Source organism: Oncorhynchus kisutch, linkage group LG21 (assembly GCF_002021735.2).
Source record: "Oncorhynchus kisutch isolate 150728-3 linkage group LG21, Okis_V2, whole genome shotgun sequence".
NCBI classification, from domain to species: Eukaryota; Metazoa; Chordata; class Actinopteri; order Salmoniformes; family Salmonidae; genus Oncorhynchus; species Oncorhynchus kisutch.
The window spans coordinates 20,544,336-20,568,176 of NC_034194.2; the positions used below are offsets into that span (position 1 = coordinate 20,544,336).

Genomic DNA, 23,841 nt, shown 5'->3' on the forward strand with positions numbered 1-23,841 from the left:
TGCACACATCGACAACAGCCACCTTCAAAGCATCATTACCCATCGCTCCACAAAAGCCGCGGCCCTTGCAGAGCAAGGCGAACCACTACTTCAAGGTCTCAGAGCGAGTGACGTCACCGATTGAAACGCTATTACCGCGCACCACCGCTAACTAGCTAGCCATTTCACATCGGTTACAGACAAGACTAAGTTTCATGGAAAAACCATGGAATAAACCTCCCATTCATTAAACCTGGCCAGATGAGAGATGGAGAGCAAGAGAGAGTGAGATAAGGAGCTGTCTGTCCTGTCCTCCTTAGTGCTGCTGGTTTCCTCTCGTCTTGATAGATCTGTGTGTTCCTCAAGGAGAGGTGTCACCACAGAAAGGTCAAGTTGAGTGGCACTTCCCTCTGTCACTCACTCAGCCTATCTATAGATGCTTTGTTATCATTAGTGTTGGTGAGATCATTAGTGTGTGTGTGTGTGTGTGTGTGTGTGTGTGTGTGTGTGTGTGTGTGTGTGTGTGTGTGTGTGTGTGTGTGTGTGTGTGTGTGTGTGTGTGTGTGTGTGTGTGTGTGTGTGTGTGTGTGTGTGTGTGTGGAATCTAGCCTAGCTGCTCGTTTAGCATTAATTTCCTGCCGGAGAGCAGAGCTAATGAAGGTGTCTAATTTGAGGATAATCTCACATCCCAGACCTGCCCTGCCCTGGGCTCCGTAAAGCGAGGAGAGAGAGAGGACAGAGAGAGCGAGAGAGAAGGGAGAGAGAAAGAGAGACGGGGGGAGAGACAAAGTGAGGGAATATAGATACAGAGGTAGGCAGAGCAAGGGGAAAGAGGAGAAGAGGGGAGACAGTCAGTTCTGGGAAATTCTCTGACACAACATCTCTGTTCATCAGACTGTTAAACAGCCATCACTAACATTGAGTGACTGCTGCCAACATACTGACTCAAATCTCTAGCCACTTTAATCATAAAAAATTGGATGTAATAAATGTATCACTAGTCACTTTAAACAATGCCACTTTATATAATGTTTACATACCCTATATTACTCATCTCATATATACTGTATTCTACACCATCTACCTCATCTTGCCTATGCCATTCGGCCATCGCTTATCCATATATTTTTATGTACATATTCTTATTCGTTCCTTTACACTTGTGTGTATTAGGTAGTTGTTGTGAAATTGTTAGATTACTTGTTAGGTATTACTGCATGGTCTGAACTAGAAGCACAAGCATTTCGCTACACTCGCATTAACATCTGCTAACCATGTGTATGTGACAAATAACATTTAATTTGTTACTGTAGCTATGTTCTAAAGAGCTGTCTGTCCTCTATGGCCCCACCTCATGACCCCAGGATGACCCCAGCAGATAGAATTCATAGACCAGGTCATTCACAGGACAAGTGGACAGTATACAGTTGAAGTCGAAATTTTACATACACCTTAGCCAAATACATTTAAACTCAGTTTTTCACCATTCCTGACATTTAATCTTTGTAAAAAGTCCCTGTCTTAGGTCAGTTAGGATCACCACTTTATTTTAAGAATGTGAAATGTCAGAATAATAGTAGAGAGAATGATTTATTTCAGCTTTTATTTCCTTCATCACATTCCCAGTGGGTCAGAAGTTTACATACACTCTATTAGTATTTGGTAGTATTGCCTTTAAATTGTTCAACTTGGGTCAAATGTTTTTGGTAGCCTTCCACAAGCTTCCCACAATACGTTGGGTGAATTGTGGCCCGTTCCTCCGGACAGAGCTGGTGTTACTGAGTCAGATTAGTAGGCCTCCTTGCTCGCACACACTTTTTCATCTCTAGGAGACAGAACGTGTCTCCTTCCTGAGCGGTATGACGGCTACGTACTATTGTTTGTACAGATGAACGTGGTACCTTCAGGCTTTTGGAAATTGCTCCCAAGGATGAACCAGACTTGTGGAGGTCTACAAAAAAAATTCTGAGGTCGTGGCTGATTTCTTTTGATTTTCCTGTGATGTCAAGCAAAGAGGCACTGAGTTTGAAGGTAGGACTTGAAATACATCCACAGGTACACCTTCGATTGACTCAAATTATGTCAATTAGCCCATCAGAAGCTTCTAAAGCGATGACATCATTTTCTGGAATTTTCCAAGCTGTTTAAAGGCACAGTCAACTTAGTGTATGTAAACTTCTGATCCACTGGAATTGTCATACAGTGAATTATAAGTAAAATAAATCTGTCTGTAAACAATTGTTGGAAAAATGACTTGTGTCATGCACAAAGTAGATGTCCTAAGCAACTTCCCAAAACTATAGTTTGTTAACAAGAAATTTGTGGAGTGGTTGAAAAATGAGTTTTAATGACTTCAACCTAAGTAAGTGTATGTAATCTTCTGACTTATACTGTAGATGATTGTGACAAACACTGAATTCTGTGAATTCATACGTTAAACCACAATGGAAATCTCCCATCTCACTTAAGTTATATGACAGGTACTTTCACAAATTAGACGTTGTTCCATCATGACAAGCAGACTTTAAATACAGCCTTAAAGAGAGAGCGTAGCAGAGTACATGGGCTATTTCCCTCCCTCTTTCCACATGGTGCTGAGCTAAAATGCTATTCTAGCAGCTTCTAAATGAGCCGCCACATCTAGCCAGCAGAGTGTGAAAATAAGCACTTATAAAGGGAACATCTGGTTCTTAGCTGTGGACCTGAAAATAGATTTACTGTAAATTGATAAGCAGCGCATGTATATAAAAAAACCACTAGAACACATTTTCATTTATTTCTTGTTTGGATTTCATGTATCTCTTGTTTGAAGACAGCCACGATATCCTCCTTTGAAAGATCAGCAATAGTGAGACTGCATGGGCAGGTTACAGAGAGTGTGTTCATGCAATGCAAATTCAATTCAATGGATCTTTTGTTAGTCGGTGGATACATTCTGTGCCAAGGCAGTGCTCCGTCAAATAAACAATCTGACCGCGTAGCATTGTTTACAAGATGTCTGTTTGAAACTAGTCTGACAGTTTAGTTCCATGATGTCACATCTCACTCTCATCAAAACATCTACTCACAACAATTTGAGTCAGTCGGATACAATAGTCGTCTCTGACAAAGAGAGCGTTCTGGCAGCTTGATATTTTCAGAGCCGGTGACAGATGACAATATGACTTTCCTTTGTAGAGCTGATCTGTAGAGACAGGAAGATCATTCAGACAGTCACTTTCCAATCCGGTAAATGTGTCTGAGAGCTTGTTTCATGTTAGTGTATGTGTGAGATCGGTGGCGAGTAGCAGGCTCCCGATGCGGAGTGTGTGTGTATGTGTGTATGTGTGTGTCCTGGCAGCTGACAGCTGGGACTGGTGTGTGTCTGCCTGGGAGGTGGAGATGAGTGGTGACAGCTCAGTTCAGGTTGCTGTATCACCCCCGGTCTGACGGTGAGGGGATTGTGGAATAGAGCTCTGTCCAGTAGATGAGGCTCTGGCTCACTCCAGGTACCTTGGATCAGCACATTAACGCAGAGTTTCCCTCTGCGTTGTCGGGCGATGTGTGAATTCATGCAAAGATTGCTGCTCCGCTTAAGAAGTGTGTTCAAAGTTTCACCTTGGGATGATGTTGCCCCCTAGACACTGATAAGAGGTCACTTTTGCATTCTTCTCCCTAACGGTCTAAGGTCAGGATTAGGTAGGCAAACTGATCCTAGATCTATACCTAGAAGCAACTTCTAGCCAAAGCTAAGGCAAAAGCAGACAATGTCCCTCCCTGTGTTGCATACAACTCATGACCATGAGACTGGGTTTACTCTGTGTACGGTAACATTCCAGCTCAGATGATTTATCTATCTCCAGTAGTCTATAGCCTCAGACAGACCCACACCACACAGAGCAAGAGAGTGCTCCATCAGCAATGGAATGCAAAGCAGCAGCAGCGTTAGCAGGGCAGTATGTGGATCTGAGCTGACTTATCATGGAACCCATCACACATTAAACCTTATCCACCAATCAATCACCCTCAGGGTCTATCACTAGGGCTTTATCTTACATAGGCCTAATGCCATTAAAATACTTCCTAGACTGTTCTACTTCAGTCCCTTCTGCCGAGAGGGCATTGTGAATGTATAAAACAATTAATTACATTCCTTTACATACATGGACAGTGAGGTGAAGAGAGGAAAGTATAGGGAGGGTTTTGTTGGAGCTGGAACAGACATTGTTTTCTAAAGATACTCCTTCTTGATGCATTACCAAAGGACCAGTGTGCACATACCTCCTAGTTAAGCAAATGGCTCAGGTACATTAGTGGTGGAATAATGCACGGTGTTCAGGAGAAGAGTTTACTAAAAAAAGGTCATTCTGAGGGAGGTAGAGATTGAGGCTGAGGCCCTGATGTGATCTGCATGGGCATGTGTGTGTGTGTGTGTATGTGTGTGCGTGCGTGTGTGTGTGTGTGTGTGTGTGTTGTGAGTGGCGGCTAGGTAGTGAAGGCTTTCTGGACACTTGTCACCCTAATGGTGAGTCCATATCAACATATCAAACATTGTGAAGGTTGTATGTCAGCCTAGCCTTTTGGGGGCCCTAAGCAAAAACGGAGACAGAGATCATTTCTTGCAATTATACACATTTTGCCATGGGGCTGTCATGGTTCCACCTGTCACCAGAGGGCGGCAGACACCGCCTTAGATACTATAATGACAAAGGTATTTTCAGTTACTAATTATGATTTCCTTTTAGAGAGGTGTGATTTCTGTTACCCTTTGCAGAAGCTTGATTCATTTGCCTTGTGCGTTTGTCTCCTGAGAGAGTTATCAAGTCATAGTGTTTGTTGTTTTCCCTAGTTTTACTTTGTACCTACTGTTGAACTTTTTCCAAGTAAAGTAATTACGTTTATTCTAAACCAAAGCTTCCTCATCTGGTTCTCTTCTCTGCTCCTGTATCCTACCTCACCACGTCACAGCAAGCTTCTGCCCCAACAAGGACCCAGCACAGATCGACCAGATCAAGAACGTTATAACCCACCAAGGAGTCCTGCTGGGGAAGGAGCAAGAACAATTCCAAATATGAGTGACTCTCTAGGCACTTACCGACGCCCTCCAACCACTGAACACCCCCAACCCAGGAGTCTCAGCGCCCAGTAGATACCCAATGGAACCTGCACCGGGAACCAAGGAGCCCAGCCCCTGAGCAGTATGATGGCCACCCAGGAAGATGCAAGAGGTTCCTCACTCAGTGCTCTCTGGATTTCAAGCTACAGCCCTCCTTGTTTCACACCGATCAGGTCAAGATCATCGCTTTACTCTCAAGCAAAGCCGTGGCTTGGGCAACGGCGGTGTGGGAACAGCAGCCACCATCCTGCAGCTCCATATCAGTCTTCACTTCTGAGTTGCGACGAGTCTTCGACCACCCAGTCGGCGGACAAGGAGCGTTGATCCGGCTATTCAACCTCCGCCAAGGGGCCAGACAAGTGGCCACATTCGCCATTGATTTCCACACCCTCACCGCCAAAAGTGGGTGGAATACAGAGACACTGGTCACCGCCTTCCACCAGGATCTGTCTAACTCCATCAAGGATGAACTGACCTCTCTGGAACTGGGAGAGGACCACGAGTCCCTTACAATGCTGGCAATCAAGATCGAAAACCGCATCCGAGAACGAGTAAAACAGCAACCCTTTGACACCACCCCAGTATCCTGGCTTCTTGGAGTACCCCAAGACCCCGGAGCCAATCACTGAGGAGCCCATGCAGCTGGGACACACATGTCTGAGCCCACAGGAATGTGACAGGCGCATGAGCGAAGGCTGCTGCCTCTACTGTGGAGGTCTTGGCCATCTTCGTTCTACATGCCCAGAGCTGACGAGAAATGCCGGGGCTCACCAGGACAAGGGGAGACCCTGACGAGCTGTGTAGCTACTCCCAGGCTACCCAGTCACCGTCTGTCACTACCCGCAACCCTCCACTGGGACAAACGTCAGCACCAAATTCAAGCCTTTGTGGATTCCAAGGCTACAGATATTTTAATCGATCAGGACCTCGCCAGAGAATTACAAATCCCCTGCTTGAAATGCCCTATCCCTCTGCAGATTCAAGCCCTTGATGGATGCCCCATTGGCTCCGGCCAGGTGGAATATCAGACCAAGCCCATTCAACTGCAGTTTGGTGTGAACCACTCAGAGACTTTTAGCTTTATTTTGATCACTGCTCCTGAGAACCCCCTTATCCTAGTGGTCTGATTAGTGCAACATAACCCACTATTCTCCTGGCCCACGGGAAATCTACTAGACTGGGGAAAGAACTGCAAGACTAAATGCCTAAGACCCCTACCAAGAGCCTCGCCGTGCCCCCCTGCATCCATTGAAGCCCAAGACTTCTCCACTCTCCCTCCCGAATACTTCTACCTCTGGAAAGTTTCAGTAAGAGGCAAGCCGCCACCCTCTCTCCTCATTGACCATACGACTGAGCCATAGAGCTCCTACCCAGCTCCACCCCTCCCCGGGAACATCTTTACTCCCTCTCGGACCCTGAAGTAGCAGCCATGGACGACATTTGGAAGTTGATGGAGGCGGGCTTCATTTGTTCCTCAACTTCTCCAGCCTGCGCAAGCTTCTTCTTCGTGGGAAAGAAGGATGGGGGTTTGCGTCCTTGCATTGATTAGGGGCTGAACAGGATTACGATTAAGAATCGTTACACCCTACCACTGATGTCCTTTGCCTTGGATCTGGCCCAAGGGGCCTGATTTTTCACCAAACTGGACCTCTGCAACACTGACAATCTGGTGAGATTCAGGGAGGGAGATTAATGGAAAACTGCCTTTAACACCCCTAGAGGCCACTATGAATATTTAGTCATGCAATTCGGATTATCAAACTCACCAGCAGTCTTCCAAGCATTGGTCAATGACACTCTTAGGGACACGTTGAATCGTTTCGTCTTTGTTTACCTTGATGACATCCTGATCTTCTCCAAGACCCTTCCAGAACACATCCTGCACGTCCGCTAAGTCCTGAGACACCTCCTGCAGAATCAGCTATACATCAAAATAGAGAAGTGTGAGTTACATGTTTCCCAAGTCTCCTTCCTGGGATACATTATCCCGTAAAGGTTAAGGTCATCACCGACTGGCCCCGTCCCGCTTCACTCAAACAAGTTCTGAGGTTCATCGGGTTTGCCAATTTTCCCAGACATTTATTCGCAACTTGGTGCTGTGGCAGCGCCTCTCACGGCCCAAACCTATCAATCCCAGATCCATTTTTGCTTGTCCCCCGAGGCTGACAGGGCATTCGAGGAGCTCAAGGGATGTTTCACCTCCGGACCCATCCTCGCTCATCCTGACCCTGCTCGTCCCTTCATGGTAGAGGTGGACGCCTCGGATACTGGAGCAGGGACTTTCCATTTACAGCGGAAAAGGGGGATCAAGAAACTGCACCCATGTGGCTTTTTCTCCAAGCGGTTTTCTCCAGCGGAACGCAACTACGGTGCTCTTGGCAGTTAAGTGAGACAGCCGACTTCATGATTAACCATGTCTTTTCGACAACATGGACTCTCCCAGGACATTGTCTCAGATCGTGGCCCCCAGTTCGTCACGTGGTATTGGAAAGCCTTCTGCTCCCTGTCGGGGGTATTGATGGGTCTCTCCTCTTGGTTCCACCCACAGTCGAATGTGCAGACTGAGCGGGTCAATCAGGAGCTGGAGAATTTCCTACGCTGTTTTGTCTCCCCTCAGGCCACCAACTGGAACAACTAAATTAGTGACTGTTAGTGACTGACATAACAAGAGAAAAAGTTGCTGATTCACAAACAAATTTCAAATTAAATCTCCTGTATTCTACTATTGTAACTTCAAAAGTAATTTGAGACCCCAACTGAGTTCATAAAAATATATAAATACATAGTACCAGTCAAAAGTTTGGACACACCTTTTTTCTTTGTTTTACTATTTTCTACATTGTAGAATGAAATAACACATATGGAATCATGTAGGAACTAGGGCTGTTGCGGGGACCGTATGACTACCACAAGGGCGGTCAAGAGTCATGACCGTTTAGTCAGGGTAATTAGGCTTCTCCAAGCTCTGATGCTGCTGCTGGTCGATAGAAGCCTACCAAACGTGTTAATTGCCTGGTACTCAGCACTCTATTGTCCCTCTAATCACTCTGACATCAATGCAAATGTGTTAGAAAATCTAATCAAACTCTTCATGCGAGCCCATGAGCTCATGTTGCGCAACATTTCTATAAGCTATGCAATTGCGGGAGAAAACAGAGTGATGGCCACTAATCGAAAGACGAGGATCCCATCAGCTTTCTATAGGCTAGGCCTACTATATTTATTTATCAACCTTCCTAATATGAAGCACATTGCTTCTCTTTACAACAGGAGTATAGCCTACCTGGCTGGCATGAAAATGTTTCGAAACAGGTGCATGATAATGGTCCAAATCAAAACAAATGTCACACATATATTATTTACTATATGTAAAGACAAGATTAAATCAAAAATAGTCTGATGGGGGATAATATTAGCCTATCACTTGTGAATGACATATTATCACTTGTGAATGATGCCCAGCTTAAGAAACAACGCCTTTTAATTTTAAATGATTTTTCATCATAGTCACACACCTCATGCAGCCTAGCCCATAGGCCTATATGTTTTAATAAGGTTTGTATCACAACTAAAGTGACTACATGACTTCTTAAAATGAAGCACATTCATCTGCTTTACAAGGGGTGTAGAGCCTAACTGGCATATATAACAGCACGTGAGTTTCAAATTTGTAGAAGATAATTTTCACCGTAAAAATGCACCTTTATATTAAAAGCATTACATGCACAATTGCATTTGCAGTCACTTTTGATAATGGTGTTTTTCACTAATGGAACATTCGCGCTTGCTCTACTAATAGTTTATCAACATTGTAAGCTAAACGTTCTGATCTGTTGCGTCAGATACATTGCATAAAAAGTTTTTGGGATGCTTGTGATAGATTTGGGATCTATCACATCCCACAAATGTCCCACTATGTTTGGAATATTCATTTCTCGCACAGAACAGAATAGGTCGGCTTATGTACTATGGGGGATAGTAGATTGACATAGGCTAGTGCTTTTGCTGTTCATTAGGACTACTCATCTTGTTGGCTGATGAAAAGTAAATATGGACAGTTCTTCCAATATCTTCAATATGCACCTCGGAATTGAATAAGCTGCATCCCCGATGTGTCTGTCTTCACTTGTAGCCTGTGAGAAAGACCCGATCAGGTGACATAGAGCCATGTGAGTGAGAGGGCTTTGGATTTCGGATTGCGTAGCATACTCAGGGACAGAAGCACAACAGAGCGCTTTTTTTAGGGTGCATTACGGCCGCAGTGAAATTCGAGGCATTATCAAGTGCTTGTCAGATTGTGAATGAGAGATGATTCGAGTGTGTACATCCTGCTTAAAGAACAAAGCAGAGCTCGTTCCTTTCAAGCAACATTTTTAAATTCACCATTAGTCTCATCATGCAGCCTTACAATGTATTAAAAATCAAAACATATAGGCCAAGTTTGTAGAACAACTTAAGTTACATTAATAACTCATATAGGAATACCTATTTCTTTGTTAACCTCTCAACACAGAATAGCCGCATGCGCACATTCCCTCAAATAGTTTGGAGAAAATATACCATATTTTAAAGCAGTTACTGACTGTTACCGTATTGGGAAAGATGTCAGGAAGTCCTGATTCATGCAGTCTCCTCTGACCAGTTGATGTTGAGATGTATCTGTTACTTGAACTCTGTGAAGCATTTATTCGGCTGCAATTTCTGAGGCTGGTAACTAATGAACATATCCTCTGCAGCAGAGGTAACTCTGGGTCTTCCTTTCCTGTGGCTGTCCTCATGAGAGCCAGTTTCATCATAGCGTTTGATGCTTTTTGTGACTGCACTTGAAGAAACTATCAAAGTTCCTGAAATGTTCTGGTTTGACTGACCTTCATGTCTTAAAGTAATGATAGACTTTGTTTCTCTTTGCTTATTTGAGCTGTTCATGCCATAATATGGACTTGGTCTTTTACCAAAAAGGGCTATATTCTGTATACCCCCTACCTTGTCACAACACAACTGATTGGCTCAAATGCATTAAAGAAGGAAAGAATTTCCACAAAATAACTTTTATCAAGGCAGACCTATTAATTGAAATGCATTCCAGGTGACTACCTCCTGAAGCTGGTTGAGAGAATGCCAAGTGTGCAAAGCTGTCATCAAGGCAAAGGGTGGCTACTTTGAAGAATCTCAAATATATGTATTAACACTGGTTACATTCTGGTTACTACTAATAGTTTTGATGTCTTCATTATTATTCTACAATGTAGTAAAATAGTAAAAAACCCTGGAACGAGTAGGTGCGTCCAAACTTTTGACTGGTACTGTATATATATATATATATATATATTAAAAAAATGGGGGGGGGGGCTAGCGTCCGCAGGGCCCTAAGCGGTCGCTTATGTCGCTTATGTCTAGGGCCGGCCCTGATGGGAAAGAGGGTGTTAGATTAGATGTCAGGAAGGACGTGGCATGGGGCTGATGTTAGAGTGGATGAGCAGGAGTTGACAGGATGGGAATGAGTGAGTGATGGCACCTTTTGTTAGCGAGGCCCGTTACATGTCTGGAGGAGCTGCCAGAGGTGTATCTAGGTGATCATGCACCACAGCTGCTCTTATCCAGGGCAATACAAAATACATTGAGGAAATGGCAATGACCTCGCAGAAACATTCCTGTAGATGGAACATTTTCTCCTCCAGTGATAGTGAAGACTGGCAGTAGCCTGAGGCATATTGTCTGACTGTTACCGTATTTCAAAGCAGTTACTGGCTGTTACCATATTTTAAAGCAAAGTCCCTAAATACCGAGACTACCGTAGAACGTATTAGACATTCTCTACCGTAGTGTGAAGTGTCATGTTACTTTAAGAGTAGGGGAAATGAATGCATATGACTCATATAACCTCTAAAAACTCCACAGAATCCCATAATCGTATACATTCTGACTGCAGAATGAGAAAGATATGCACACACATACACACACACACACATACTGTACACAGTGCAGCAGATTATTCATGACTACATTTTCCCCCTGCAAAGCTATTTATAGTCGGTATATCACATTGAGAACATGACACAGGGTTGACTCATTGGCAGGGTATCTGAATACTTTCCACTACAGAGGACAATGATCTGTCTGAAGGTTAAACAATTATCTAATGTTCTGACGTAGGACCATCCAAACTTAGTCCATGGACAGAGGAGTGGATGGAATTGAGCTGATCTTGCAAAGTGTTTTGTGTATCAGAAGTGATGTGTTGGAAAGTGATGGTGCTCAAATGGTAAAACGAAACCTACTGCTCCACCCAAAGTTCCCAATAGAGGGAAGCCTGGTAAGAGCACGAGGTGTCATTTTGCTAACTGTTGCTATGGGGTTATGCAACATCAACAGAGTTCAACCTAGCACAAGTAACACGGCAAAGAATAACACTCAACATAAACAAAGACGACCCAGAAAAATGACACTGTGTGAAAAAGACCAGTCCACTGAAACTCATTAAAGGCCCACTGCAGTCAAAAACGTGATTTGGCTGTGTTTTATATATCTTTCCACACTATGCGGTTGTAATAATATTGTGAAGTTATGGAAATGATGATAATGCCCTTTTAGTGTAAGAGCTGTTTGAAAAGATCACCTGAAATTTCAGTCTGTTTTGGTGACATCACCAGGCGGTAAATTAATTAATAGACCAATAAGAACGTGAGTTCCAAACTTCTCTGCCAAAAACAGCTAGTTTTCAGTTTTCCCCTCCCCACTCAGACCAAACCCAGGCAGTCCTAGCAAAATTATTGCTTGTGAAATTGCTCTTTGCTAAGAAGCTATTTTTGTTTCTTTTTGACCATTTTAATTGAAAACAATAGACACATTGACACATGCTAAAGACACAAAATAATCATTCCTGGCCTAAAGTAAAGTACACAGCAGAAGTACACAGGGAATTTAGAGCAGCTTCTAGTGTTCAGCATTCCAACTCCGAGCTGTATTGTCCTGTGCTCTCTCTGCACTCAGAATGTTAATCAGAAACAGCCTGTGTTCTGTTCCTACATTGTTTTCACTGGAGATTCCAGATACTATGTTCCAGAACACTCACACAGCATTCCCAACCAGGAGTTACTGACTGACTGTGTACAACATGCCACTACAGAGGACAGACAGGAATGACTAGGACATGGCTGATCCATCTTAACTGACCTTCCAAGTGACACGAGGCTTTAGCTGGGCCAGACTGACTTATTGTAGATTGCATATGAGGACTTGAGCATACAGTGTGCTGCATACTCAATCTCGCTAGTGACGAAATAAACTATGCATAAAGTACGCGATGTAACATGATCTGATCCCTTTCTTGAGTGCAAATCCTTGATAGTCCAGTACAGACAATGTGGACACAACGAGAGCTGCTTTCTTTGTTGTCGTCAAGTTAGACAAGAGGGTGACAAGATGAAGTACCCCTTGCGTTTCTCTTTTCGGGAGACAGTGAGGAGATCTGGCACGAGAAAGCGGGTAACATTGTGTTCCCAAAGACTCGCCCTAGCTCCTTTTAGGCTCAGGACCAAGAGGAACACACAAAGAATATGTATTCTGAAAGAGAGCAAGCAACACTTTCCCTGGAGGAGAAAAGCTTGGTCACCACTAGGAGCTGTTTATGGCACCATCTCACTCCTCAGATGAGTCTCAACAGAGGCCCAAGGAGGCATGGTCTTCTGTTGTGTAAGAACACATCTCTTCCATAGGCCTAGCCAACACAAAAAAAATATTGCATAACTAGGACCATGAGTGTTTTTGAACACCTGACCTGACCAGGAAAAACAAGACCCCTAGTTCCAGGCCATACTGCAACTAAGACCTAGAATTCTCCCTGGTCAAGTCCCATGTTCAGGAAAAACTCACGAAGGAGTTGACGATGACGCAACTGTGTGATGCAGAACTGTCAGCGCCTAGGCTTACTGCTCACACCATGAGGACGTGACCAACCCAATCATTCCAGGAAAAACTGGTGTAAAGTATCCATGCAAGTGGATTTCCAGAACCTTACTCTATGGTGGTTTAGTAACAGACCACCAAGCCTTACGTGGCGTGATTCCCGTGCTGGATAGTGGGTTGTGAGATTGAATTAGAAGGAGAACCCTTCTGGGAAGGAGTTGAGGAGACCATATGGTGGCTATGGCAACATGCTAAACACAGGGACCAATATTGTTGACATACTAGAGTGTGTTTAAGAGATTCATACCTCTACACAATAGAACACATCCATCGTGTAGAGGTATGGAGGCGATCAGGATTACTCTTACATACACAACCGGAGAAGAAACGTCACTTCCCATCAAGCAGCAATGAGAGACTTTTTAACGTATTGCAGATTGGTGGAAAAAGATGTCTCAGATACGGAATAGAAAACAACAACACAGAGTCTACAATAATCTCCCTAAAGAACTGAGACAAGCATTGGGTGAACAAAAAAATCCCCTCACTCCGATAGTGAAAAATTCTGCTTTTATAGATTTCTTTCTAAAACCCAGTGTGGTGACACCCTGCATATGTACGCTATTCTACGGACATGATTACCCCCCTTAAGACATTGGACAATATTGATGGGGAGATGATTATGGCTTGATGTTAAATCCCTGTATACTAATATCCTCCATCGGGGAGGCTTAGAAGCCATGGTACACCGTCTTAGTCAACGACCCACTGGTACACCGTCTTAGTCAACGACCCACTGGTACACCGTCTTAGTCAACGACCCACTGGTACACCGTCTTAGTCAACGACCCACTGGTACACTGTCTTAGTCAACGACCCACTGGTACACCGTCTTAGTCAACGACCCACTGGTACACTGTCTTAGTCAATGACCCACTGGTACACTGTCTTAGTCAATGACCCACTGGTACACTGTCTTAGTCAATGACCCACTGGTACACTGTCTTAGTCAATGACCCACTGGTACACTGTCTTAGTCAATGACCCACTGGTACACTGTCTTAGTCAATGACCCACTGGTACACTGTCTTAGTCAATGACCCACTGGTACACTGTCTTAGTCAATGACCCACTGGTACACCGTCTTAGGCAACGACCCACTGGTACACCGTCTTAGTCAACGACCCACTGGTACACTGTCTTAGTCAACGACCCACTGGTACACTGTCTTAGTCAACGACCCACTGGTACACTGTCTTAGTCAACGACCCACTGGTACACCGTCTTAGTCAACGACCCACTGGTACACCGTCTTAGTCAACGACCCACTGGTACACCGTCTTAGTCAACGACCCACTGGTACACCTAGCGGTTAAGAGCATTGGGCCAGTAACCAAAAGGTCACAGGTTCAAATCCCCGAGCCGATTAGGTGAAAAATCAGTCAATGTGACCTTGAGCAAGGCACTTAACCCTAATTTCTCCTGTGAGTTACTCAGGATAAGAGCGTCTAGTAAATGTATTGTTGAATTTGCCGAGATTATTCTGACTAAGGACTTTTCATGTTTGACATTCAACAGAAAGAAACTGCGGTAACACGACTTGACACCCAGCGTCATAACACATTATGGCGGTCATAATATGTCATAACAGCGGACATAACGTGTCATAACCTGTCATAACACTGTCATGACACATATACTTACACTTGTTGTGACATATATAACATTATGTTAAAGCTGGTTATGACACCTACATAAGAGTGTCAAATCCCACAAAACCTACCAGGTAGTTATTTTATGGCTGGTTATGACACCTACATAAGAGTGTCAAAACCCACAAAACCTACCACACAAGACAAAACTTTCCATTGCACCGTAGTCTACTTGACAACAGTATGTTTATGTTATATAACATTTTCTGAAATTGATCATAGAAAATTATCATTGTAATTGCGCACAAATTGATGTCAGACATGCACCTCCCCCAATGCTCTGTTGCTGATGACTGGGATGAATGCAGGAGCAGATTTCAGGGTCAGGACAAGACACCCTCTTTTTGACAGATGACTGACATAAGGGCATGTACGTGACAGTCCTATCTGGCTTATATGATTATGATGGTCATAATGCTTCATAACAGTGTCATAAAGTGTATTTTCTGCAAGTTTAAAAAAATACATGACTGTAAAGACCTTAAGAAAGAAACTTTCAAATGAAAGGAAACTCTTATGTAGGTGTCATAACCTGCCATAAAATAACGCAATAATGTCACAACAGATGTAAATATATGGGTCATGACAGTGTTATGACCATATTATGACAGGTTATAACATATTATGACATGGTTAGGACACATTATGACATGGTTATGACCGTGTCATAACATGTTATGGCACTGGGCTCACCGAAACGGCTATGGTTAGTAAAATGATACCCAATTATGCAAATCTTTATGTGGGGTTGTTTGAGGAGAATTTCAGCCCTAACAATCCATTCTTGCGCAATCTCAAGCTTTGGAAACGCTCCATTGATGACATATTCCTTCTATTCCAGGGCACAGCAGAGGAACTTCATCAATTCCACTCCTTCATCAATGCAAACAGCGAACACCTGAAATTCACGCTCACCTTTGACATTTTGATAAAGAGTGAGGTGGCTTTAGCATGGACCTATACAGAAAGCCGACGGACAGGAATTTCCTGTTCCACGAAGATAGCTTCCACTCTACACCCCGGAAAAAGACCCCTCCTATCAGCCAATACAGTCACATACGCAGGATCTGTAGTACACAGTGACTATGGGAAACGTCATCTGGACGAACGCTTTAGACATCGAGTTACTCAAAGGATTGGGTGCATGATGCACAAGACTGTTAGAAAAACATGACCCAGGATTATAGCTTCACTACCAAACCACCCCACCCCCTGGACCAATGAGTGCACCGCTTTCTCCAATACCCCCTACTTGGAAAATACAGTAGTTTGACCACATTCTTAAGAAAACACTGGCACATCTAGAGTTTAAAGATCCCAGCGGGTGAGCCTTCAGACACGCTCTCAGCTTCAGTCAAGGGGTGGTGAGGTCTGATATTCCACCCGTGACACGTAGCACCTTCCTAGACAATGAGCTCGACGGTAATTACAAATGTGGCCGATGTTCCCATTGAAACGTGACGAACAAACACACAACGTTCAATCACCTGCAAGGTCATCATGTGTCCTACCAAATAATGTGGTATACCTGATCATGTGTGTGGTCTATGCTACGTAGGGAAAACTAAAGGAGCTCTGAAAACAAGGATAGCAGATCTCAGGAGTAATATCAGGACCCTTGATCAGAGAAACCCTGTGGCTGCGCATTTCATGGAGGCTCGTCACAACATCAGCTCTCTGAGATACACTGGTATGGAACATGTTAAGCCTTCGAAGAGAGAAGGGGGGGTACTGATAATCTATTACCGAGAAGAGAACTGTATTGGATTCACTGTTTGTCCACCATGTCTCCTAAAGGTCTGAACCAAGGGTTTGATATCAGACCATTTCTTACGTGAATATGCTATGTTGATTTGTCTTCAGGTCTTCACTTGGTCATTTTGCACATTACATATACGTTCGGTTTTCTATAACTTTCTATAGCCTGTGCCCAACTCATTGACATCAAATTCTTAGAGGTACACAAGCTGTTTTTGAAATAGGTCACTGTAATTATATCTGCACGTATGTAACGGCGTTCTTCGTTTGTTGAATTCTGGTTGACTAGCAGATCTGGAAGATTCTGGTTGACTAGCAGATCTGGAAGATTCTGGTTGACTAGCAGATCTGGAAGATTCTGGTTGACTGGCAGTTCTGGCGGATCCTGGCAGACTGGTGGATCCTGGCTGACTGGTGGATCTAACTGATCCTGACAGACTGGCGACGCTGGGCAGACTGGCGGCGCTGGGCAGACTGGCGACGCTGGGCAGACTGGCGACGCTGGGCAGACTGGCGACGCTGGGCAGACTGGCGGTGCTGGGCAGACTGGCGATGCTGGGCAGACTGGCGACGCTGGGCAGACTGGCGACGCTGGGCAGACTGGGGGCACTGGCGGCGCTGGGCAGCCTGGCGGCACTGGCGGCGCTGGGCAGACTGGCGGCACTGGCGGCGCTGGGCAGACTGGCGGCACTGGCTGCTCCATATAGGCTAACAGCTCTGGCGGTTTCTTACAGACTGACAGCTCTGGCGGCTCCGTGCTGACTGGCAGCTCCTTGCAAACTGGCAGCTCCTTACAGACAGAAAGGCTCTGGCTGCGCTAAACAGGCGGGAGACTCCAGCAGCGCAGGAGAGGAGAAAAGCGCTGGCTGCGCTGAACAGGCGGGAGACTCCGGCAGCGCAGGAGAGGAGAAAGGCTCTAGCTGCGCTAAACAGGCGGGAGACTCCAGCAGCGCAGGAGAGGAGAAAAGCGCTGGCTGCGCTGAACAGGCGAGAGACTCCGGCAGCGCAGGAGAGGTGAAAGGCTCCGACAGCGCTGAACAGGCGAGGCGCACTGAAGGCCTGGTGCGTGGTGCTGGAACTGGTGGTACTGGATCGAGGACACGCACAGGAAGCCTGGTACGGGGAGCTGCTACCGGAGGACTGGAGTGTGGAGGTGGCACAGGATGGGCTAGACCGTGAAGGCGTACTGGAGATCTTGAGAGCAGTGTTGGCACAGGACGTGCAAGGCTAGGGATGTGCACAGGAGGCCTGGTGCGTGAGGCTAGCACCAACTTCACCAGCTGACTAACACGCACCTCAGGACGAGTATGGAGCGCTAACCCAGGTGCCATCAAATCCCCAACACGTTCCGTCGGGCGAATCCCATGCAAAAAGCACCAACACAGCAACTCCCTCATTTCTCTCTCCTCCAATTTCCCCATGAACTCCTTCACAGTCTCTGTTTCGCTCACCTCCAACACCGGATCTGGTTCTGGTCTCCTCCTTGGCTCCTCACGATAAACAGGGAGAGTTGGCTCAGGTCTATCTCCTGACTCAGCCACTCTCCCTCTGAGCCCCCCCCCCAATACATTTTTGGGGCTGCTTTTCAGTTTTTGCTCCGCGTCGCCGTGCTGCTTCCTCATACCAGCGCCTCTCCGCTTTTCCGCCTCTATTTTCCTCATTGGGGCGGCGATATTCACCAGGCTGAGCCCAGGGTCCTTTACCGTCCAGTTCTTCTTCCCATGTCCATTTCTCCAGGTGGTGCAGCCTCTCCCACTGCAGCTGCTCTTCACGATTAACCGGGAGAGTTGGCTCAGGTCTGACTCCTGACTCAGCCACTCTCTCTCTGAGCCCTCCCCCAATAAATATTTGGGGGTTACTTTCGGTTTTCGCTCTGCGCCGCCGTGTTTTCCTTTTCGACTCCATTCGCCTATAGCCCTCTTCACACTGCTCCAGCGAATCCCAGGCAGGCTCCTGCACTCTCTCTGGGTCGGCCGCCCACCTGTCAATTTCTTCCCACGTCGTATACTCCATGCCATTGCTGTCCATAACGTCCTCCCTTCGCTGCTGCCTGTTAACACGCTGCTCGGTCCGTATGTGGTGGGTGATTCTGTAACGGCGTTCTTCGTTTGTTGAAAGAGAGTCGGACCGAAATGCAGCGTGGTGGTTACTCATGATTTTAATGAAAAAAGGTGACGATACATGAAATAACTAATAAATACAAAAAACAACAAACGGAACGTGAAACCTAATACAGCCTATCTGGTGAACACTACACAGAGACAGGAACAATCACCCACGAAATACAAAGCGAACTCAGGCTACCTAAATACGGTTCCCAATCAGAGACAACGTGAATCACCTGACTCTGATTGCGAACCGCTTCAGGCAGCCAAGCCTATACAACACCCCTAATCAGCCGAGATCCCAAATACTACAAACCCCAATACGTAATACAATAACATAAACCCCTGTCACACCCTGGCCTGACCAAATATATAACGAAAACACAAAATACAATGACCAAGGCGTGACAACGTAATGGTCATATGGGCAGGTATTTCAGTTTCCAACAGAATCTTTTTCTCTGTTGCCTAGGTTTTAACTCAGGCATATTTGTACATATTTAATCCTTTGTGACCATATGTACCTCTCCTTCATTAATTATGATTGACGATGCACACAAATTGATTAAATTGATTCCACAACCACCACGCGTCATGTGCGTAATGGTCATGTGAGGTGAAATGTTTATATTTTGGGTTGTGAACACACAGACTGTTTGACCTGACCAAGATCGGCTTCAGATTGAAACGTTGTCAGTGTGAGGGCCTTCCTGGTTGAAGATATCCCTCTAGTGGTGTGGGGGCTGTGCTTTGGCAAAGTGGTTTGGGTTATATCCTGCCTGTTTGGCCTTGTCCGGGGGTATCGTCGGACGGGGCCTCCTGTCTCAGCCTCCAGTATTTATGATGCAATAGTTTATGTGTCGGGGGGCTAGGGTCAGTCTGTTATATCTGGAGTATTTCTTCTGTCTTATCCGGTGTCCTGTGTGAATGTAAGCAAGCTAGCTAGCTAGCTAGCTCTCTCTCTCTCTCTCTCTCTCTCTCTCTCTCTCTCTCTCTCGGGCCATGACAAATCTCAGTCTCATACACAAGACACATTCCTACATGCACACACACGCATGCACACGCACACATAACAGCAGTGTTAGCAGAGAACAGCCTGTTGGTGTGGGTGTCTGATGGCTTTAAGTGCCCTTAGAAACTAGAAAGCTGAAACGGTGAACAGTGAACATCCTCATCATTACCATCTGGTGTTTGCAGCAGTCAGGCCATTCAAACCAAATGTCAAGATGGAGGGGCCCATTCTGAAATCTATTCAACTGTGTTCCAGTTTATTTGCTCTAATTATGGATATAAATATCCTAATGAAGCAAAGTGCTCCAGATGAGAGTAAAATGGGAGGGGATGTTGGTTTGGTGGTGTTGCAGCTAACAGGGACAGACAGTGGGAGAGATGAGTGAAGACCGAATAACACCGCGGTCGACTGTGTTTGCTAACAGTGTTTTAGTTCATTACGACTGTGATTCCGAGAACACTGGATGTACACTACATCTTTTGTCATTGTACAACAAGACTAATGACAACTGGTGGAGCTAAGTGGCTCTTTGGAGTACTTGTGTTGACAGCATCACATTTCAGGGTTTGGGGGAGGAAGGTCAAATGCATGTAAGAAAAACAAAGAGACGGACTGAGAAAATCATTTGTTTTTGTGTAGGAAGCCTTGGGATCGGCCAAGCAGCAGCCCCTGGTTTATAAACATCCAGTCACTCTAACGTCTACGAGTACAGCCCAGTAAAGCATGAAATTACCACTGAGTGTTACACTCAGAGAACACACACACACACACACACCGACACCAAAACACACACACACATCCCCCTGTATTGTTATAGTGAAGCCCACCCACAATAAGGATAACAGAACATCTATAAATAGGCTGAGTGAGTGACAGAGGGCCACTCAATTTGACCTTTCTGTGGTGACACCTCTTCTTGAGGAACACACAGATCTATCAAGACTAGAGGAAACCAGCAGCACTAAGGAGGACAGGACAGACAGCTCCTTATCAGCATGAGAAACTCCCACTCAGGCAAAATCGAATAGGAACACAACAGCTCTGCAGTGGAATAGCAGTACAAGGTAAAATAGGGTCCGTAATAGAGGAATGAACAGAAGTGATCCAAAGTGCGGTGTTTTTCCCACAACCCCCTTTGAGGCGGTGTGGTGTGCGTGTGAGTTTTTAAGTAATTACAGTGGTACGATACCGAAGCCAGGCGGGCATGTTTACAGTTCACTGTTCACTTACTGGCATGTATTAACAAGAGGAGGAGAGGGGAAAGGGAAGGGGAAAGAAACAGAGAAGAGAGGAGAAAGGGAGAGGAGCACATTAAACCAGAGTCACTTTTGACTTATCAACAGATGAATGTCAACTTTAGCAACACAGGCTGTAAGCACATACAGACAAATGTAGTAGAAGATGGATTACAGGCACTAAAATAAACAGAAACCAGAAGAAAGTATTTTTTATGTTCTCTCTTCCTTTAGGAGAACAACACCGTCATTCATCTTAAACGCATCCAGACTGCTCTCAGATTGTTCTTTTCATGCTGAACTTTGACCTCCAGCCAAATATAACTCCTAACCTCTGATGTCACGTTAAAACCAAGTCTCACACAGCAGGCTCGTAGGGGAGGGAGGATAGTTGATAACATCCACCATTCATCCAGTCATTTTACTGTCATGTGATTTTCCATCTTAGAGGAGAAATGTAACAAGTGGCCCATTAGAACTGGAATGGAAAGATTTATTTCAAAGGAGAAAGGAACAGAGAGAAAGGGGGCTGAAATGTAGAAGTTAGGAATGTTATTATAAAGAGAAAGTGTATCTCAGGTCTTCCCACCCATAACCTGGCAGAGACACTGCATCTATTTCTAACACAATGCAGTGGTTGGGTAAAAGTCCCATCTCTACATAAAGCCTGACCAATCATAATGTGCTGTAATAAAGTGTGCCGATAGCGTCATCTGGCCAGATTTAGAGTTCATTTAACACCTAACTAAACAGAGAACCCAGTTATAGAGTGTACTAGGGGTGACACAAGTCGGATAAACAATTTCACAATTTCAGCTGTTTTTAATCTTTGCTATGCTGTAATAAAGGCTTTACCTGTAAGAACAGCATCTGGTATTATTTATAATTTATTTTGTGTTGTTTACACTGTTCCAAATAGTCCAAAATAATATTTGTAAAAATAATAACCCTCCCTTTTCTTTATCTCCTTATTGTTATTATTACTAACATTGTTATGATCATCATTATCATAATAATGAATCATGTCACTATCATTAGTAGGGTGAGTATAGCAGCCTAAGAGCACATCCTGTTTAGACTTAATACCGTAACTTACTTAGGCCTATATTTCAATTCTTAAATAGGCTACAGGACTGTATCAAACATTAATTTGTTCATGTCATTACACAGCATACGAGTCATTCATGATTTGAAATGAAATCAAGCATTTTAGTTTTAAAATAAAATCACAAAGTGACCCTTGAATAATTAGCGTAAACAATAATAAATTGTTCCATTTCGGAAATTGCATTCATGAATGAATGCAACTGTATTTATTCATTGCTATAATAAAGGCTTTACCAAAAAAATGTTACCACAGACTCTCTGGTACGCTTATAATTTATTTTGTGTTGTTTACATTGTTCCAAACGTCAGAAAAATTATATTGTAATTTAATAGCACCTGTTTGGAACACATAATTGACAAATGTATTCCACACATCTGACTTCCCCTTTACCTCCGGAGCAACCAGTAAACATTCCTCATTTCGAGTTTGTCACGTCCTCTACATCTATTTTGCTGTCACATGTGTTACAGTGTTCAGAGTTTGTTAAAACCAGTTTATTGATGTGATTATGATATGCTATAGGTCAGGCCCTATGGGTCACGTGTATGCGATGCATAGGCTACATGTGTCACGTAAAGCCTCATGTCCACCAGATGTGTCAAACTCTTTGTGTTCCGATAGAAGTCATTCATTGTCAATGGAGCAGTCAGCAAAGCTGTTTTGGGGATGTTGCACTAGGTTGCAGTGCATTCTGTGGAATATTTTCCACTTGTGCGTTGCTTTACCGTGCAGTGGTACAAACGGAAGTTCCTAAACAGTCAAGCCAGTTAGTTAGCTAGCGATCTAACTACAAAGCTACCCATTTTGCTAGATAGCTTAGCTAAGAAATTGCCAGCACCTAGCTTCCACTTTCCAGCTAATTATTTCACATTCAACTGACCAGGTAATCCAATCGTATTGGCGATGTGTCTCCATGCAGCATTTTTAGCATGGAGGTCCCGGTAGCAATGGGTGCTTTGGTCGAACACGGCAGGGAACCCAGAGACAGCGAAAATAACTTTCTCCGTGCTGCAAACCTTTCTGCAGCCTTGCAAAGCACATGTGCATCAGGTACGGAAAAAAAGGACTTGACATCCATGAAATAAAACAAACGGCAAAACTCATGCACATTTGGTGGACATACAGCGTAAAGAGGGCAAGGGTTGGGGGAATAGGGAATGTTTTCCTAAACAAATGAGTGAATTCGGTGACATAACTATTCAGTCAGAAGTGGCGGCAATTATGTTTCAGCTTCAGCAACACGGACAGCGTGGTAAACACTGTTGATGCTCTGTGGTGGTTGCTGCAGCAGGGAGGAGAGGGAGACAATGGGTGCTAGTCAAACAGTCACTCACTGTCATTTTTTGGAACACAGCTCAGTAAGTCTGAGACTGGCTCGGAACAATCAAATCAATTGCAGTCGGACTCCCTCTAGTCATTTGTGTCTTAATTATTTAATTAAACAGTGCGCTTAAAGCATCAGTCAAGCTCAGTGCATATAAACGTCCCTTTTTCAGGACCATGTCTTTCAAAGATAATTTGTAAAAATACAGATCTTCATTGTAAAGGATTTAAACACTATTTCCCATGCTTGTTCAATGAACCATAAACAATGAATGAACATGCACCTGTGGAACGGTCGTTAAGACACTAACAGCTTACAGACGGTAGGCAATTAAGGTCACAGTTATGAAAACTTAGGACACCAAAGAGGCCTTTCTACTGACTCTGAAAAACACCAAAAGAAAGATGCCCAGGGTCCCTGCTCATCTGCGTGAACGTGCCTTAGGCATGCTGCAAGGAGGCATGAGGACTGCAGATGTGGCCAGGGCAATATATTGCAATGTCCGTACTGTGAGACGCCTAAGACAGCGCTACAGCCTCCAGTATTTATGCTGCAGTAGTTTATGTGTCGGGGGGCTGGGGTCAGTTTGTTATATCTGGAGTACTTCT

The 23,841-nt window shown here is 44.6% G+C and overlaps 1 protein-coding gene across 2 annotated transcripts in view; it reads right to left on the reverse strand.

Annotated features, from left to right (window-relative positions):
• Window positions 1-23,841, reverse strand: part of rcan2 (regulator of calcineurin 2) — a 121,925-nt gene that overhangs the window by 17,068 nt on the left and 81,016 nt on the right. The gene's annotated exons all lie outside the window — the stretch shown is intronic.